The 21,080-nt window shown below is 41.7% G+C and overlaps 1 non-coding gene across 1 annotated transcript; it reads left to right on the forward strand.

The window, feature by feature from the left end:
- Positions 1-17,284: 17,284 nt before the first annotated feature.
- LOC114089796 (U5 spliceosomal RNA) lies at positions 17,285-17,400 on the forward strand. The gene has a single exon (XR_003582238.2). It is a non-coding gene; the product is annotated as a U5 spliceosomal RNA (small nuclear RNA).
- Positions 17,401-21,080: the final 3,680 nt, after the last annotated feature.

Consider the following 21,080-nt stretch of genomic DNA (forward strand, 5'->3'; position numbering starts at 1 on the left):
GCGTAGCTTAGCCCATCCTGACCCAGGCAGCCTGCCTTCTGTGGGGCTCGGAAGTCAGCTTTCTTGACCAGCACTACTGGTGATCCTGGTGCAGGACCACTGACCACACTTGGTGGTCAATGGCTAGACTGCACTTATGTGATAGTACAAGTGTCATGGGCACCTTAGAAGCTTTCTCAATGCCCAGGATGTTAGATCTGCCATGAAGGAAGTTTGGCTGGCAGACAGTGCGTCCTTCACACAGACACATGAAAGGTACATGTCATTGAGGGGAGTATGAGTCATCAGTATAGTTAATAGGTTGGTCAGTTTGTTGAGCAGTTACTATGTGCAAGGCATGATGCTGGGTGCTCCATATACTTTTGTATTCTCCACCTTTGCAAGGTAAATAGGATTGTCACAAGTTGGAAGTAGAAGAGTGGGATCTGGACCCAGTTCAGTCTGTTTCCAAACTTGTACTTTAACTTAGAGACTCTCAATTTCCAAGATTTACTCCTGTTAAATAACAATTATGGCGGGCATTGTTTTGGACCAATCTCTCTAACAGTACAAACTAACAGTCAAAAGGGAGAACTCATGCTAAAATTCTGTATCACCTGCAAACCTAAACGGTTATCTGACCTCCTGAAATCAGGGAGAGAATGGCCAAATGTCCCAAGCAGGCTAGTTTCAATCTGAGTGACCTCAAAGTTTAATCTTCTGCTTTAATTCTTACCAAAAAAAGAAGAAAAAATTGCCAGGTGCAGTGATGCACATCTGTAATCCCAGCAATTTGGGAGGCTGAGGTAGGAGGATCGCAAGTTCAAGGCCAGGCTCAGCAACTTAGCAAGACCCTCAGTGAAACGCTTAGTGAGAATCTGTCTCAAAATAGAAAATAAAAAGGGCTGGGGATGTAGCTCAGTGGTGAAGCCCCTGTGGTTTCAATGCCCAGAACTGGGAGGTGGGGGAGGAAGAAAGAAAGAATCTGAAGTAACCTGATATTAACAATTATTATTCTTTGTGGTTGTTATTCTGTCTCCCTGTTTCACTTTACAAAGAAAGTAACTTTAAAATGGCCAATCCACTTTTGGTTTCTTCTTTCTTCAGTCTTTTTCTGTTTATAAAACCAATCTCCCCTGCTTAACCCGCTGGAATACTTACTCTGTTTTAGAGAGTCAAATGTTGCCAGATAGAGTCAGTTGAAATCTTGACACACACTTTGTTGTAATTTTGTCCTTTGATGCTGCCCTGAGGTTTTAAGGTTTAGGGTCCACAGTTGATGGTGACTTTGGTACCTATTCCCACAAGGACTTGCAAAGGTTGTGTAATACCAAAGGATATTGTGTGAGTCAGCCTTGTGCTACTACAACAAACACCTGAGATGATCAACTTATGAAGAGGAAAGGTTTATTTTGGCTCACAGTTTTAGAGGTTTCAGTCGACCATCCTTCTGTCCCATTGCTTTGGGTCATGGTGGGGGAACAATGGTGTAGCAAATCCACTTGTTCTGCTCGAACATAAGAATCAAAAAAAGAGCCAGGAGGGGCCAAGGTCCCACAATCCCTATAGAGGACACCTCACAGTGACCTAAAGTTCCCCTACTAGGCCCACCTCTTAGGTCTTCCACCACCTACCACACCAGGGACGAAACCTTTTTATAATACTAAAGATTAAATGCAGGGGCACTTAACCAATGAGCCACATTCCCAGGCTACCTCATCCCTTTTAAACTTTATTTATTTATTTAGGGGAACCAGGAATTGGACTCGGGCACTCGGGGACACAACCCCAGGCCTATTTTGTACTTTATATTTAGAGACAGGGTCTCACTGAGTTGCTTAGGGCCTTGCTAAATTGCTGAGGCTGGCTTTGAACTTGTGATCCTCCTATCTCATCCTCCTGAGCCACTGGAATTACAGGCCTGTGCCACTGCACCCACTTAAATGTTCTTCTTCTTCTTCTTTTTTTTTTCTTCCATTTTGAGACAGAGTCTAACTAAGTTGCTCAGGGCCTCACTTATTTACTGAGGCTGGCTTCAAACATGCGATCCTCTTACCCCAGCCTCCTGAACCGTGGGATTACAAGTGTGTGCCACCGCACCCAGCCAGGACCAAACCTTCAACACATGAATCTTTTTTTATTTTTTAGATATTGATGGACCTTTATTTTGTTCATTTATTTATATGTGGTACTGAGAATTGAACCCAGTGCCTCCCACATGCTAGGCAAGCGCTCTACCACTGAGACACAACCCCATCTCCTTAACACATGAATCTTTTGTGGGACATTTCAGGTCCAAACTATAGTAGCTGTATAATTTAAATGGTAAAAATGAATGAATGAATAAAAGCCTATTTTCAAACTTTTAGCTAAGTATTTTTCAGGCTTTGGGGACAGTTATGTAGCATATTTCAATTCTCCTAGCAATAAATGAAGATTTTTGATTTCTATGGGCTGCAAAAGAAGTTGGCTGTGGAATGCAGATCCCTCCTATGGAGATCACAGACGCTGATGAGTTTGCATGTCAGTAAACCAAATTGAAAGCACAAATTACTTGCAATAAAATTTCTTTACAAGATCTATGCATTAACTATGTGAAGGAGCCTAAAGAAATACTCTGCAAATTAACAGTCTATATGGCTCACTCCTTGCTGATTTTCAACTCCATGTTCTCATCAATTTAATAGCAGTGCCGCCTCTTCCAGAGGTGGTGGCCTTAAATTCTCCGGGTCTTCTCCCAATCATGAGATTTTGCATTTGTTGCTGCGTCAGGATGGGTGGGTGGACAGGCCACACAGACAAAGGAACGATTATGACCCCCCCTTCAAGACCAGAGTTCAGCTAGGTGGTTGATGACTGGTGGGAACATTTAACCACGGGCTTTTTGATTCTGTCAAATGTCAAATTTGCAGAGATGGTCAAATATTGACAGGGATTCAAAAGGGTCTTTTCTTATCAACTGGAGAATGTTGTTGCCAAGTCAGGCTCTCCAGTCTACCGTGGTTGGTAATCTGGTTAGAAATCGTGTCTCAAAGTTCCTGTGGACTTAATTTTTCCTTCAGAAATGGGTGGCTTGAAGGGAGAAGTCACCATGGGACACCATGACTCTGCAATTGATTTTACCCTGTTATTGCTAAAAGGTTGGTGAAGGATATAATTTAATGCCGACTCCCAGAGCAGTTGAAAATGTTGGGATAATTATGTGCAAACCTGTGAAATGTCTCCAACCATGATTTGCGCAGGTTCCATTTCCAAACAAAGGAGCAGGGAGGAAAGACGTCTCTGTGGGTCCGAAATGCTCCCTTCTGGGAATCGCCACCTTGCCTGTGGTGAGGAGCCACAGAGGAAGGAACTGACCCGGGTGGAAAGTTCATTGAACACACTATGATGACCATTTGAAAATCCCTTGTTCCTAAAGCCCTTTAGAAACCAGTCATCCCAGGAGTTTGATTTTTGGAACAGTTGCCTGCCTGCAGTAAAAGTAATTACAACTGTCAGCCAGTAAATGATTGCTCCAGTGTCTAAATAAATGGGGAATCTTCTCTGGAAGGACTTACTGCTCCTAAATGAGTCAGCTCATCTCATCCTCTCTGCCTTGGTTGCTGACGAATTGGACCATCTGTCCAAGCCAGGGAGGGAGAAAGAAAGGGGGAGGGAGTTTTTTTTTTTTTTTTGTACCAGGGATTGAACCCAGGGGCACTTAACCACTGAGCCACATCCCCAGCCCTTTTTATATTTTATTTAAAGACAGTGTTTTGCTAAGTTGTGTAGGGCCTCACTAAGTTGCCGAGGCTGGCTTTGAACTCACGATCCTCCTGCCTCAGCCTCCGGAGCCCCTGGGATTACAGGTGTGTGCCACTGCACCTAGCTGGGAAGGGAGTTTTAATTGGCAACAGCAAGGCAGCACTGCCCGGAGCTTATGAGCTGAACGGCAGAGCGACCTTCTCTGCTGGCCACCCTCGAGTCTTTCCTCGGCTGGGCACCCTGGGCAGGCGTCCCATCTGAGGTCTTGACCCCTGGCTGCATCACGAAGCCTGTGATGCGCTGACCTTTTCCTCCCTGTCTTTGCCAGCACTTGCTGAACTTTACACGGGAGTGCAGAAGACAGGGATCAGAGCACACACCTGGATGACGTTGGACAGACCATTTCCTTTGGAAATGGATGGGAAAGGTCTGGAGAGGGTGGAGAATCAATTTGTAATTGAAAAAAGTCCAGTGAACTGGAGTAGTGTCTTTCCAATAATAGTAAAAAAAACACAGCTCTGCAGGCTCCTAAAGGACCCAAACTGCCCCTCCTGAGCAGCCAACTCTACCTTGTTGGTATCCTCCATGACCCGAGAGCTGGGAGGACGGGAATTGGCGCAGTCTTTGCCCATCTCAGGTTTCCTAGGCCTCTGTTTCTTCTCATGTGAAAGGGGAGGGGTGGTGATGTTGAGGGCTCTCCTGTTTTGAAATCCTCCCCTTTTGGGGCACAGATGGGCACTGGTGGAATGCTGTGGGCAGCCAGCTTTGGGGTGAGTCTTTGGAGGAGATCTCCAAGGATTTTTTCTTGGAGTTTCAGAAACTTAATTGAAAGTTTTTTTTTTTTTTTTTTTTTTTTTGGTTTTAAAGCTTCTTGTGCACAGAGGGTCAAAGGGTATGGTTAAGTCTAGAGGAAACTTAGAGACCTAGGCAGTCACGAGGGGCCTGACTCCATGGCAGCTGCGTACCATCTGTGCAAGTGACTGCACTTTCCCCACCTTGAAGACTGTTCCTTATCCCCTATGAATGAAGATGAAGCATCAGGAACCTTCTCTGGGTGACCACTGAGGATGTGAAGAGTGGGTCCTATCTGCTCAGCCACCAGCTTCTCACCTGATCTTCCATTTCAGGAAAACTGCATTATGTAGATCACAGTCACCTGTGTATATAATAGACCACGTGGTGGTTCCGTAGCTGTGCACTAGCCTGTTTTTTGTTCTCTCTTCAGCCCAAGGTTTAATATCAATACTGATGCTTCATATTGAACACCAGACTTAACACATTTGCTCCTTAGAGACTATCACTATTGGTTTAAAACGTGTTACTGTATAGTTATGCCCGGGGTTAGTTGCATAAGTAACAGTAGTTGAGCAGGTGTCTGAGATGATTATTTAACTAATTATTAATTGAAGGGTATTTTTTTAATATTTATTTTTGTGTTGTAGTTTGACACAACACCTTTATTTTATTTTTTTTATGTGGTGCTGAGGATCGAACCCAGGGCCTCACACGTGCTAGGCGAGCGCTCTACCACTGAACCCCAGCCCCAGCCTCTCTTTCTCCCCACTTTAGATTGACTTTGTAATCACATCTATGAAAAATGCTATTAGCAAGTTGTGTATTTCAAGTGCTCCTATTAAAGATGCCACCTGACTTTTAGTGCACTGCTTGAAGCACTTAGAGACGACAATGCTTTTATAAGTAATGATTTTGTTCTTTTTATAATGTACTGTTTATTTTTAATTGATGTAATAATTGTACATATTTATGGGGTACAGTGTGACATTTAAATACATGTATACAGTGTTCAATGATCAGATCAGAATAGTTAGCACATTCATCACCTCAAACATTTTCCATTTCTTTGAGTTGGAGACATTTGAAATCCTCTCTACTAGCGGCTTTGAAAATCACATTTGATTGTTGTCACCCACAATTTATGAATAAACATTTTTGACATAAGGACTAGTGAAATAACTCATTTGTACAAAGCACTTTGTTTGACATATTCTTCAGGCAAATTTTGATGCTGTGAAACTCACCTTCCTATCCTACATGTTTTCTTTCTTTCCTTCCTTCTTTTTTTGAGACAGGATCTCACTAAGTTGCCCAGGTTGGCTTTGAAGTGTGACTCTCCATACTCCCAAGTAGCTAGGATTACGGGGGTGCCACTATTCCTGGCTCTAGAAGCATTTTCTTTTCTTTGACTTTTTGAAAATAACTTTATTTAATTTTTTAAATTTATTTTTAACGTAGTGCTGAAGGTTGAACCCAGTGCCTCACATGTGCTAGGTGAGCGCTCTACCACTCAGCTACAGTCCCAGCCCCTGGATACGTTTTGTTTTCAACATAACGTCCCTCTTTCATTCTCTAAGTGTCAAGGGCTTCTCTGTGCTGGGCTCGGCTGGGACACCTGGGTGCAGTGGAAATGGAGGATCAGCCCTTGGCGGCTCTCTGCTTTTCTTTACCTTGGAGCGTTTCTTGTCTCTCCGGCTGGAACCTGGGAGAGCTCATTCTTCAAGGTGCTCAACTCTCCCATACAGGGGTTTTTGACCCCTGCTCACTTATTATGTTGTCTGAAACCAGACTCTCCGTCTCTGGGCTGGGCTGGGTTTGGGAAGCATATGTTACTGAGCCTTGAAGAGTCTGGTGAGGAGGCCAGGAAGCTGTTCCAAGTAGGAAAGTAGAAGTAGGAATTAAAGCGATATGGTGTTATCAGGGTGCAGATGGGGCAGAACGGAAGGAGGGGGAGAGAAGCCGAAGCATTCAAACCTTGAATGGGGGGATGGAAATGGGGTTGATGTCACAGTACAGAATGCACTAGGAGGAGGAGACTGGAGGCAGGGGACCAGTCAGGAGAATAGTATACAAGAATAGTATAATAATAGTATCGATCAAGTGACAGATTTTGCTTCTTTTGGAGAAGAAAAGCTTTGAGAATAGAATGAAAACTCTAGGTATTCTTAGAAAATATGCACACATGTATCAAGTATTATTTGTAATTTGGGAGACTTGGGGATCCCAATGGATGATAAAATAAATGGATTTGGAGTCTCCAAAGAGGAACACTTGCACTGTGTAACTGGTAGAAATCAATAGGGAGATTTGGATGAGGAAGTGCATGGGAGGGAAGGTAATGGATTTGTTTCCCATAACAGGATGTGGGGTGGAGCTGTGCCTGGGGGAGACCGAGGGCATTTGATTAGATTGTAAGAGTTTTCATCTTGAGAATGAATGAGTTCTGCAAATTAACAAAAAGCAGAAAAGTACATCTGAATACTTTTGAGGCCACATTTATGTGGCTAATAGTCCTAGAAGAGTTTGGGATTGCTGTGATAAAAACCTCAAGTCAAAAATCAGACACAAGGCTGGGATTGTAACTCAGTGGTAGAGCACTTACCTTGCCTGTGTGAGGCACTGGGTTTGATCCTCAGCACTACATAGAAAATAAATAAATAAAATAAAGGTACGGTGTCCATCCACAACTAATAATTATAATAAAAAAAGCAGACACAAAGTAAATTCCTAAGTCAATGATTTCAACAATATTTATTATCAAGCTTAAACATTAAACTTAAGTTGTTGAAATCAAGATCAGGATAGAAGCTGAGCATTTACGATCATAGCTACAGTATAGTGATTATTGTTATAAGTCAACACCAACAGGTATATGAAGGTCTCAAAACTCTTCACACCCACTTGCACCGTGTCTGAATGCTACAATGGAAGTTCAGGTCAAAATAATATGACTCTTTTCTGTCTTAGATTCTCTGCTTTAATCATCCCAAGATGGCAGCTGGGGCATCAGCATCTTTTGACCCAGAGCTTGCTTGCATTCAAGTGGAACCTCCCTGGAGTCTGTTCTCTTAGGAGAGATAAGGGAGGCTTTGGGGAATTTGCAGTCTTAACTGGGACCAAAGAGATCCACCTATTCCAGGGACTAAGGTGGGTTGCATTCCTGCATCTTCCTTCTGTCATCTGTGGCCACTTTCCCAAAGATGCTGGTGGCCACTGGATAGGCCACAATCTGCAGAGATGCAAAGCCCTGAGTCAGTCCAGGCTGGGACTGCCCACACCATATCCACCCCAGATCTGGGCACCATTCATGGCTGTCTCTATTTAATACACCTACACTAAGTTACTCATCCAGGTTCCTTGGGGAACCTGAAATCAGATACTTTAGAATGAACTATGTGGATATTTTTGGGCAGAGTGATTTATTTACAAAATAGTAATTTTTGGTGGTAGGTTTGGAGGCCTAGAGTAGTCTTTATTTCCCACAGGCTACATAGCCTTTGAGACCTATTAGGATGATTATGGCATCACAGGGCTAAAAAAACCAACTTTCCTCAGAATACACAACAACTGTAATCTTGTTGCTTCTGGTTTTTTTTTTTTTTTTTTTTTTGGTAGCAATAGCCTTTAGTCAGAAACCATCAAATGAGCCAGGCACAGTGGTGCACTCCTATAATATCAGTGACTTGGGAGGCTGAGGCAGGAGGATCACAAGTTCAGGGCCAACTTCAGCAACCCTGTCTCAAAAAAATAAAAAGGGCTGGGGATGTAGCTAGTGGTAAATGCCCCGGGGTTCAATCCCCAGTACCAAAAATAAATAAAACACCCAATAACAAGAGAAGCCATTCAAGCCAAGATCTCCATCCACTGGATAAACCACAACCCTATACAACCTTCACTGCATGAACGATGGACCCTGGAGAATTGGGCCAGCCCTGCCTGTGACATGGCAGGTAATGGCCTTAGTGGGAAGGGGGAATGAAGGAGCTACTCTAACTCAGGTCAAAGGAAGGGGTAGTTCTGTCTAGCCAAGATATGCCAGATCAGACTAATCAGGAAAATTGTATGAAAATTGAGTTCACATGATATTTTTGATATAGGAATAATATTACTAATATTATTCAAGTCTTCTTGTGTAATGGGTATTTTGCATAATGTTGCAAAAGTTTAATAAATGCGTATTAATTAAACATCTACCACTTCTTCTCAGCACAGGCTGCCTTCTTGTATTTTGGCTGGGCTGATCTCAAATTGCCTGAGCAGCCTGGGGCTCCCCGCAACCCCTTGGAATTAGAAGTACAGTGTCAGGTCATCAAGCCTCTTTTTCTGCAAGAATATTGAGCTTTTCCTTCCTTCCCATATCCTTTCCTCTTCTGCCAAGTAAAAAGCTTCCCTTTCCATTGGCACATTTCCAATAAATGGCATCACAGGGCAGAGGCTCAGTGGGTTGGGCTGGCTGGAAGAAACTTCTGCCTGGGTTGGGGGTGGCTGCTTGGAACCCTACTGGCTTGTATTGACCAAGGTTGCTGTTGCTGAATTTGGACTCTTGCTGAGCCCAGTAGTGCTTCTGTCCTCTTGGCCAACAGTTCTTTGCCCTAGCTCATCTGTGATTATGAGAGCAGCAGGGTGAGACCTCCTCTAATCTTTCCCTGCTCAGCCTCACCTCCGGAAAGTTTTCCATCAGGGACAGACAGTGATCTACACAGGATGCGTCTCCTGTAATGACTAAACAGCCTCCCAGGGGGAATGTCATCCCTGTGTTATGTGCTCTCAATCCCCGACCCCAGGGCTGGGCTAAGGGCTGTTAGTGCTCAATAAAACAGTCCAAGAAATCAAATGCATAGACACATTTTGGTCTTGGCATGGAGCATAACAATCACTTCTGGAAGTTCTAAATATTTGCAGGGTGATATGACAAATGTCAAATGTCAGTACTTTCAAAATCTCAGCTGCCTCTTAACAATACACTGGGTCCTAGAGATTTCTGCTTTTTAGCTCCATGGATGATGTTGGTTTGCCAGGACATAAGCAGCTACTCAAGGGCAGAAGCCAGGTTTCCTCAAGCATCCTGACTGTGGAAGGATCACTTCTGGAATGTTCTTCTCAAGCCCTCCATCCTGGAGCCCAGCATGGCTGACTAGCATATTAGAAATACTAATTTAGTCTTTCTTCTTTAATTCGTGATCCCATTAAAAAAAAAAATCTGCCCAGCATAGTTCATCTGATTGCTCAGGGTCTCAGGCCACGATGCATAAAGTCTCACATTAATTGAAAAAGTAACGAATAACACCCAAGGCAGTAAATAAATCACCACGTTCATTAACTCAAAGCGCTGGATGTCAATTTGTGGAACACTACAGCGTGGTGTAAAATAACGTTACCCGACAGCGTAAGAAGGGGAAAGTGGGAATTATTTTTATATTAATTTTTAATAGACTTTTGACTGCTCATAAGAGATATTAAACATTAACATAATTTAATCCGTACGCTGGCATTTATCAAACCACGGATTTTCGAGCAAAATAAGTGCCACGTCTTTTTAAGACATTAAAGATTCAACAGGGATAATTAACTTGAAGGTCAAGGAGGAAACCGTTATCAGCGCATTCTGCAGAGTCCGCTGCAGATCGTGCAGCCGAAAGCTGAAGGGGGTGTGAGAGGTGCAGCCAGCGGCTCGGGACTCTCGCGAGATGTTGCAAGACTGGTTTTTGCTGATTCTGATCAGTTAGCTAAACTTTTGAGCAAAGTTAAAAATCAGGGGAGGAATTTCCCTCCCCGTTGTCGCCTCTCGGCCTAACATGGAAAGATCGGGCTCCTGTGCTCACGCCATTCAAGCTGCATGTGTGAAAATTCTGCCCATGACGTCAGCATCACCAATGAGGCAGAGCTAGACTGGGAATGTTGCTTTGAATGACTGTCACCACCGTGTGACAATTTTATGGCTGAGGTCTTTGAATTTGAGGGCGGCCCTGACTCGAATGTTGATTTTTTTTTTCCCTCCCCAGCCCTGAGGATTGAACCCAGGGGCATTCTACCACTGGGGATGCATCTCCAGCCCTTTTAATTTTGTATTTTGAGACAGGCTCTCACTAAATTGCTGAGGCTGGTGTTGAAATTGCGGTTCTCTTGCTTCAGCCTCCTGAGTCCTGAGTCCCTGGGATTGCAGGATTGCATCACCACACCCAACTGAGTTTTGATTTTTGAAATATGAAAACTCACTCAAAATAAGTAACAAATTGGGATGATTTTTCACTAAAGGAAAGAGGTCACATCAGGGGCTGAATTCCTTGATGAGCCAATCAGGTGCTGTACCAACGCATAATGATGTGTTGATTAATTTTTCTTAGTGTAAAAGTGGATCTAGCTGTAGAATTCCATTTGGTTGCACTGAAATTGTACATATAATTCCTAGTGCTCAAGAAAGGAATTTATTTTTTCTTGAAATTTGGTTAGTACTTTTTTTTTTTGGGGGGGGGCGGATACTGGGGATTGAACTCACTCAACCACTGAGCCACATTCCCAGCCCTATTTTGTATTTTATTTAGAGGCAGGGTCTTGCTGAGTTGCTTAGCACCTTGCTGCTGCTGAAGCTGGCTTTGAACTCGTGATCCTCCTGCCTCAGTCTCCTGAGCCACTGGAATTACAGACTTGTGCCACCTCACCCAGCTTGGTTAGTATTTTTGCCTACTCTAACAGGGCATTTTGATTTAAATTATCTAGTTTTGCCAGCTACAAAGATCAGATTAACTAAATGATGGCCAAATACTCATTAAGCCCATTCAAAATTCTACTGGCTAATTTCTATTTTGTTAGGTTCACAATTTTTCTACAAATTATTTCCACTCTAGATTGTCACCTGCTTCATGTCACTAGCTTCTTTGATAGTACATCTTGTAGAGCCACCGTGGCTCCTAGTTTACAGATATTTATGCAAAAAGTTAGCAATCAGAAATCAAGGTTAAATAATCCCCCAAATATAAATTTGGGGCTGAAATGTCCTTTTGAAAATATTTTTTCTACTTTATTATAAAGGTGAAAAAAATCATTATGTATTATTCATAAAAGTATAAAGTTTACTACATATCTCGTTTATGATTTACTACCCAGTTAATATTGGGACATACAAACTTTCCAAAAAGTGTGGTCCTACTAACCCTATTGTTTTAAAGTCTTTTAAGAAATATCATAAGTCATGGCAGCTTTCCAAGGTAATAAGTTTAATTGACTTCATCACTTCTAAGGCTGCATGATATTTTAAGAATGGACCTTTAGGTCATTTCCCATTTTTCACTATTATAAACACGATGGATGCATATTTAAGATAAATTCTTCAAAGAGGACTTGCAACTTCAAAAGTATTCCTCTTAACCTCCGCCTACCTCTTTTTTTTTTTTTTTTTTTTTTTTTGGTAACTACATATTACCAAATCCTCATCCAGAAGGTTTTTGCTTAGGGCTGAAGGTGTAACTCAGCTTTAGGGAGCTGACCCAGCACGCAGGAGGCCCTGGGTTCCACCCCCAACATTGCATGTGCGGGCGGACACACACACACACATACACACACACACACACACAGAGGCTTCTGCCTCCTCATCTCCCCATCAATGTATAATAATGCTTCCTTTTCCCACATGCTGATATTTTTCAGTCTTTTAAATGATTGCTATAATTGATTGTGGTAAAATTCACATTTCTTTGATTATTAACAAAAAGAGCAACTTTTCCTGTGATTACTTACATATCTTCTTTTGTGAATAGCATTTTTATTTCCTTAGCTCTTTTTACAGAAGTCGCAGTTTTCTTATTAATTTATAAAAGCTCTTTATATTGGATATTAGTTCCAGAGAGTATAGACCACAATCTGTTTACAAGTTTTTTGGTAAAACTATGATTTGACTCAGATCATCTTTGTTTAATAACCCTCCCTTGGGTGAACCTGTCCCAAGAGATGTTTCTAAACACACACCATATCTGAGGAAGCGGCCACCATGTGATCTTGCAGGATGGGTTCCCGGTAGTGGTGTCAAAGGAGGCTGAAGGAGGAAGGGCTTGTTACCCTGTGGTTTGTTGGGTGCGGAAGCACTTCTGGCCCTGTGTGTTATCTTATTCCAGGTGATGGTTTTCCACGGTGTCATTTGCTATCACAGTACATAAAAGAGACTTCATTCTCTCCCATTCTGAGATGGGCATTCCAGGCTAGGCTGAGGAAGAGGGCAGCACAGTGGTAGGGAATGGCTGTGTGTGTGTGTGTGTGTGTGTGTGTGTGTGTATGTAAAGGATTTGAAAGGCAGAATCTTCATGAATTCTTTTTAGATGGTGACAGTGGCATCTTTGGTGGCATAATTTCTTTTCCTCTCCCATCACAAGGTTCGTGGCTGATGGCTTTCACCACTATTGCAAAAGACAGATTAATAAGAGAAAAGCAAATTACTTCACCCAAGGGTTCTATGACAAGGGAGACCTCAGAAATGAAGACTCATGGGAAAAAGAAATGTAAGAAAAGAAGCCTCCGGGCCCCAGGGAGGACTGCGTTTCTGTGGACAGGCGGAGAGGTGCGAGGCCAGGTCAGGAGGGTCGAGACACACAGCTCCTGTTTGTTCAGAGTCATCCTGGCGTCCACGTCTTCATTCCGTTCCTCTGGTTATGGACAGACACCTGTCCCTTGAGAGTCTTGTGACCCACTTTCAGGAGAGGTAGGTTGGAGAATTTCCCTAGGGCCATGTTCATGGAGAAAGGCGGAAAAAGGTCAGAGGGTAACTTTTCTATTTCTGCAGTTTTCTCAATTTACTTCCATTTCAAACCCTCGAAATGTCAAGGTGTCATACTTTAGAAATCATATTCTGAGCCCCAACATTGGGCACTTTCATTCCTGTAGATGTAACTCTTCTTCCATCCCCACCTCCCTTCCTTCCTCTCTTTTTCGCTTTCTTCTTTTTTTTCAGGGCTGGGGACGGAGCCCAGGGTCTCATACACATTGGGCAGGCACTCTGCCACTGGGTACATCCCCAGTCTTAATATTTTATTTCTTCTGTTTCAACCAGGGATTTTTCAGCCTCAGTACTGTTCACATTTGGGGCCAGATGATCCTTCGTGGTGGGGGCAACGCGTGCATGGTAAGATGTTTTGCAGCCTCCCAGGTCTCTACTGCGGATGCCAGTAGCAACCCCCAGTTGTGGCAGTCAAAACCATCTTCAGACATTGCCAAATGCCCCCTGGGGAGGAAAATTGCTCCCCCCACACCACTATACTGAAAGCCACTGATTTAAATAAATATTTATTTTATTTAAATAAAAAGTCAAGGCTTTCTGCCTCACCTGCCCACATCCAGGAGAAGGGCCCAAGACACACAGGCCACATAGTGGAGAAGGTTTCAAATGGAGGCCAGGACCAACCAGCTCTTAAAATACCACTTTTCTAGGCAGAGAAAGGCTGTCTGAATAGTACAGGAATTTAACTGTTTGTTTAAGAATTATTTTTAAAAAAATGGTTAATGTTGTTTCTTTTATCTCTTTGATTAACACATATTTTTTTATTTTTATTTTTTAGTTGTACAGAATACCTTTATTTTGTTTATTTATTTTTTATGTGGTGCTGAGGATCAAACCCAGGGCCTCGCACATGCTAGGCGAGTGCTCTACTGCTGAGCCACAACCCCAGCCTCACAACATAATATTTTAAAAAGCTTACAACATTCATTGGGCTGGGGGTGTAGCTCAGAGGTAGAGAGCATGCTGAGCACGTGTGAGTCTCTGGGTTCAACCCCCAAGACCAATGTATAAAATAAAACCATTTATCATTTTTTTAAAGAGCCATAATCACAACAAAAGATGAAAATTCTAAGCTCATCAAGGAGCTGGGCCTGGTGGTACACGCCTCTAATCCCAGCAGCTCGGGAGACTGAGGCAAAAGGATCATGAGTTCAAAGCCAGCCTCAGCAAAAGAGAGACACTAAGCAACTCAGTGAGACCCTGTCTCTAAATAAAATACAAAACAGGGCTGGGGATGTGATTCAGTGGTTGAGGGCCTCTGAGTTCAATCCCTGGTACCCACTCCGTCTCCTCCAAAAGAATAAGCTCCAACAAGATTCATTTAACCTTTAAAAACTCTGCTTAGCCAGACATAGTGGCACCTGCCTATAGTCCCAGCTACTCAGGAGGCTGAGGTGGGAGCCCCAGAGTTCAAGACCAGCCTGGGAAACATGTTGAAACATGCCCCCCCCCCCCCAAATAAACTCTGGTTAAAGCCACTTTTATCCAGGGCTCTCATGAAGTGCCACAGCCTGAATACATGAGCTTCCTTACAAGAGAGCAAACGTAAACGCAGTTTCTCCTAAAGATATTTCTAAATGGTAACACCATTATCAAGGGGTGTTGGTGACTTCCCTCTGTGTATTTCTGCAGGATTTCTCAAAACCTTATGTATTTCAGATGTATTCTGACATAAGGAAATTATAAATTACGCTTAAATAGATTGCTTTAGCTATGACCAAAGATTGGAATTGTGTCCACATATTGAGACATTTCCAATTCAAGGTCCCCACAGCTTCCAAACAAAGCAGAAGAGTAGACCACATTTGTTTGTATGTGGTGCTGAGGATCGAACCTGGGCCGCACGCATGCCAGGCGAGTGTGCTACTGCTTGAGCCACATCCCTAGCCTAGACCACATTTGTGAAGTGGCTCAAATTCTTTCCTCTCTTTGCTGTTATCTCTGGTTTCCAAAGGGCACATTTCTTTCTTTTACTTCACAGGGACTACCAGAGAATTCCTTAAGACTGAATGAGTTGATAGACCTGTTTCTCCAGATGGCCTGAGCTGGGGAGTGAATGAGGATTCTTTCCCATTCAAGATGAAAGGGAGTTGGCTTTTACATGTTCTGGGTAGACCAGTTTAAAAAATTTCATTCATTGTTCAAACTCATTGAAACATGCCCAGACTCTGGGATGGTGACCTGGTGTGAGGAAGTGTCATCATTCACTCACTCATTCTGTATTATTTAGGACTCTTGGGTGCAAATGACAAAGTGAACTTAGATTTGATTCCTGAAATGGGGAAATTAGGATATTTGAGTGTTTCCTAGAACCCAAGCATAGAAATGAGGCTGAGCTTCAAAGACAACTACCACGTAGAGTTCCAAAACCTTGGGGACTCTCCAACTTATATCCGGTTTCACCTTTCTCTCTCTGCAGGTGGGTTTCCTCTGCCTCTCCACCAGCTCCTGAGCTATTTTATCTTTCAGTATAGACACAAGAGTGACTAGATTTCATTTTACAATTCTATTTCTAAAATTTCCAGAAAAGAACATTGTTTGGCCTGGCTTGGGTCAGAGCTGGGTTGAACACCTATCAGCTGAAGACATTTTTAGCTCTTCATTGCTGTGACCAAAATACCTGACAACAACTTAAAGTTTATTTTAGCTCCTGGCTAGAGGTTTCAGTCCTTTGCTGTGTGGGCAGAGGTGTGGTGGAACATCATGGCAAAAGGGTGTGGAGGAGGAAAGTTGTTGGCTCATGGCAGCCAGGAGGAAGAGAGGGAGAGAGGCAAAGAGGGGGAGGAGAAAATAGAAGAGGAGCTCTTGCAGGGCCTGCTTCCTCAGTAGGTCCCACCTCCCAGTAGTTCATTCAGCTGTCACTGGATGAATCTGCTCACTCCATGATCCACTGATGAACTCAGAGCTCTCATGATCCAGGCATTCCCTAAAAGCCCCACCTCTGAACCTTGGTGCATTGGGGACCATGGTTTCAATATGTGAGCTTTTGGGGGACATTCTAGCTTCAAACATAACACCTGACATACCAGACGGTGCTGGGACAACCAGGCCACATTGCACTGACCTGACCTTGGGGATTAGTGTTCAATTTATTAAAACAAATTAAAATCCCTCATTTGCTCTTAAAATTTTAAATATCAGATGGTCACACACCTATGAAGCTATAGTGAAAATACATAACACTTCCATCACTCACCTTCAAAAGATTCCCCAGGTCCCTCTGTAGAACATCCCTTCCTCTACTCCCAGACCTCTCTGATGGCTAGTCTACTTTCTGTCACTATACATTAATCTGTATTTTCTAGGATTTTTGTATAAATGGAAACATACAGTAAGCACCATGGGTCGAGCTTATCTCACTTACCATGCTGATTTCAAGATTCACTTCTGTTGAATGTTGCAATAGTTTGTTCCTTCTTATTATGATGATTTTTTTTTCAGAAAAGAAACATTTTAATTACTGGTTAATATTTTTTGTATCATGGAATATTTCAATATGCTTAACAGAAAAGGACAAAATAGGGTATGAATTCCCATGTACACATTAACCCAGTTTCAGCAATTATCAAGCCAGGGCCGGTTTTGTTTCTACCTTATCTCTACCCATTAACTACCTCCTGTATTAATTTGAAGCAAATCTTAGATGTCATTATTTCTTCTGTCAGTATTTAGGAATTTACTTCTAAGAGATAGGGACCCTTTAAAAAAAGATAAAATCACAATATCATTGTCATGTCTATAATATTTTAACAATAATACCTTAATTTTACCAAATATCCAGTCAGTGTCCAAAGTTACATACAGTGTTTGAATCAGAAGCCAAACAAGACCTCGGTTAAACTATTTATCAGTATATCTCTCAAATCTCTTTGCATGTGTAAGTCCCCTTAGTTCATTTGTGCTGGTCTAATAAAATAACCGAGTCTGGGTAATTTATAAATAATAGAAAATAATTTCTTCATTATGCACAACTATAATGTGCTAATAAAAAATGTGGAAGAGATATTCGGGTTATTCTGCAGATCGTATAAATCTTTCGCCTTTTACTAAAGATTTCCTTGGAGAGGAACAACAACAACAACAACAACAAATGTGGGAGAAAAAGAAATGAATTTCTTGCAGACCTGGAATGTGGGAAGTCTGTGATCAAGTCCCTGGCAGGCTTAATATGTGGTTAGAGGTGTTTCTGCTTCCAAGATGGTACCTAGTTGCTATATCCTCACATGGCAGAAGACAGAAGGGAAAGTGGGAGGAACACTGTTTCCCTCCACCCATATTTTTAAGGTTGCTAATCCCACCACTTGACTTAATCACCCACTAAAGTGGTGAAACTTAATCACCTTCTTAAGTTTCAATATGTGAATTTTGGAGGAGACAGAAATAGTCAAGCCATAGCATCCCTTTGTGGCTCTCTTTCTATTTTTTTTCCTTATACTTTGTTGAAGGAACTATGTAGCTTGTTCTCTATGGATTCTTACAATCAGAGTTTTGCTAACTGTATTTTCTAGTAGTATTAACATATCTCTCTGTCCTCTTCATATCTTGAAATTTTGTTGGATATAAAGGAATAAATGTTTTAATTGAAGGATAAAGCTCTCATTGTTCCATTTATAAGTCTTAACACATTTTAGTAATAATTAAAAAAATTTTTTTGGTTCTTTCTTTTTTAAAAATATTTTATTTTGGTTGTAGATAGATGCAATACGTTTGTTTATTTATGTGGTGCTGAGGATAGAACCCAGGGCCCCACACATGAGAGGCGAGTGCTCTACCGCTGACCCCCAGCCCCAGCCGCAGATTTTTTTTTTAAATTTTATTTTTTTAATTTATATATGACAGCAGGATGCATTACAATTCTTGTTACATATATAAGCACAATTTTTTATATCTCTGATTATATACATAGTATATTCACACTGATTCATGTCTTCATACATGTACTTTGGATAGTAATGATTATCACATTCCACCATCATTAATTACCCCATTCCCCCTCCCTTCCCCTCCAATCCCTCTGCCCTATCTAGAGTTCATCTATTCATCCCATGCTCCTGTTCCCTATCCCACTAGAAATAAGCCTCCTTATATCAAAGAAAACATTCAGCATTTGTTTTTATTTTGGGATTGGCTAACTTCACTTAGCATTATCTTCTCTAACTCTATCCTTTTACCTGCAAATGCCGTGATTTTATTCTCTTTTATTGATGAGTAATATTCCATTGTGTATATATGCCATTTTTTAATCCATTCATCTCTTGACGGGCATCTAGGTTGGTTCCACAGTTTAGCTATTGTGAATTGTGCTTCTGTAAACATTGATGTGGCTGTGTCCCTGTAGTATGCTGTTTTTTAAGTCCTTTGGGTATTGATCGAGGAGAGGGACAGCCCAGTCCCAGATTTTAGCAATAATTTTAAAAGGGTCTTGAGTAATGTTGGTTTGAATTTATAAAGGTAGTTAATTAAACACTGTTCAATTATAATTTTAAAGTCTTTAGGGCTGGCAAACTATAGCATGTTGGGCCTACCATCTGTTTTTGTAAATAAAATTTTACTGGAACATAGACATGCCCATTCATTTATATATTTTATTGTTTGTGACTGCTTTCCCAATATAATGACAGTAGTTGTGAAGAAGACCCTTTGGCCCATAAAGTCTAAATTATTTACAATGTGTTATTTTAAGAAAAAGTTTGCTGACCTCTACAAAGCACTTGTACATTTTATATGATTTAACAATACTGTTTCCTTTTCAGGTACTTCATTTATCGGACTATCACTGCAATTATTCATTCTTAATAAAGCTAATCAATTACAGTTGCAGATATGGTAAACTTTAGGTTTCTTAGATGTCCTGGAACTCTGCATAAGCTTCATCAAGATTTCAACTTACAACCAGAAATCTATACTAGTTATTTGATTACCTACTTTAAATTGTTCGTGTACAGGGTCTCATGCTAAATTCTCTTACACATTTATAAATATACAAAATACCTAGTATGTCCAAATTACAGAAACATTATTATTATGATTTAGATTTCTTAAGCCTTTCATATTAATTCTTAGGTTTCTGGAATGGAAAAATAGGAAGTATTAGGAAAGACTGTTACCATCAAGTTATCTGAAGTGAAGGCAGATACTACATGGATCAACTGAGGTAATTTATAGCCAGAGATTTTGACAGAACCTGATATTTAGTTGCAGAAATGTAGAGGATTACTGTCCCTACTGTCCTACTAAGCCCCTTTCTGCAAATACTATGTCAGGGACTTGGAAGCTGAAGGTGTTGATTTTGGACTCACACAACCCAATTCTCATGCAGGTGTGCACCTATGCAAGGGTTCATTCATCACTTGATTAGATGATTAGATGCACATCTATGATTTCTGACATTTTATCTATCTCTGAAGATCACTGAGTTCCTTGGAATCCAAAGGAAAATATCACATCTATTTTCACTTGCAAATACTTCAGTATGAATCTCTAATACCTAAGAAAGTTAAAAAGACATTTTTGTGCCATTTGTCCTTTGGCACATGTAAGAAAATTATCAATAATCTCTTGATGTAGTTTAGTGGTAAAATGCTTGCCTAGCATTAGCATGCAACCCAGGGGTTGCAGCCTCCAGCGCACACACACACACACGGACACACACACACACACAAAAAAAAAAAAAGGAAAGAAAAAAGGTCTTTCTTCATTTTGTCCAATCAGAATTACAAGGCCACATTTCATGCTTAGGACAAAACACTTGCTGCTCTGCCATGGCGGCCTATTTTAAAACTGACATTCCCCCCCCTCCCCTTCTCTTTTCCCTCTCCCTAACCTTGTGGGAGCAAGATTACCCTTCTTCCCATCCTAGGCTGAGTTATCTGTCCTTGAGCAAACACACACCACAGGAATGAAGCAATTCAGATTTTGAGGATGGCGCCAGAAGACCTAAAAAAATGCTATCTTTCAGGGCCACAGGTGATTTACTTCCCCTGATAAGGTGCACCTGGAATATAGCCTTTGACTCACCTCTTTAAAAGCCCTCTGTTTCCCCTGCTGGATAGAATCACAGACTCTGGGGAAAGGAGTCCCCTGTGTTTCTCCCTTGCTAGCAAAGTAATGAAACATCTTTTTCCATGTTTGCAAAATCATGTTTTCCTTATTGGGCTGGCATTGGGGACAAGGGTGGAACTTTCGTTAACACTCTCAAAAACACTGATTTGCTAAAGAAATCCAATCATTAGCTTTCTATGATTTCCCTCATTTTGGATTTAGCTGATTTCTTCTAGGTGGTATGAAGGCTGTTAATTTTCCTTTATTCCTGTATTTCTAGTAGCAGATTTGATTAGATTTGTAGTCAGCACCTCTCCCCGCCACCCCACAAGAATACTTCATAGGCAGGCAAATGTATTTCCTATTATAGAACGTTGAACTGGACGGGCCCTTGCATTCTTTCATACTTCTGGGGTCTTCAAAATGGCAACCTGATTTAAGTGTTGACATCTCGACAGTCACAACTCACACAGCTTTCATTAAGATACACACACACACATTTATTTATTTATTTATTCATTTATTTACTCTCTCAGTATTCTGCAGATAACGAAACTAAAGTTTAGAGCGTTTGATTCATCCGACCCAGTTGGCAAAATGACTTTGTACGTTTAAGGGGGAATTAGAATTCCGATTTCCTAGTCCCTTCCCGGTCTGAGCGCCTCCACTTCCGGCTCTCACAGAAGCCTCAGGGCACCAACCAGCAGGAAGGAAGCCCTCTTTCCCTGTCCCCTCCTGCAGGCACCTCGCTTCTCTT

Source organism: Marmota flaviventris, chromosome 2 (genome assembly GCF_047511675.1).
Source record: "Marmota flaviventris isolate mMarFla1 chromosome 2, mMarFla1.hap1, whole genome shotgun sequence".
NCBI lineage: Eukaryota > Metazoa > Chordata > Mammalia > Rodentia > Sciuridae > Marmota > Marmota flaviventris.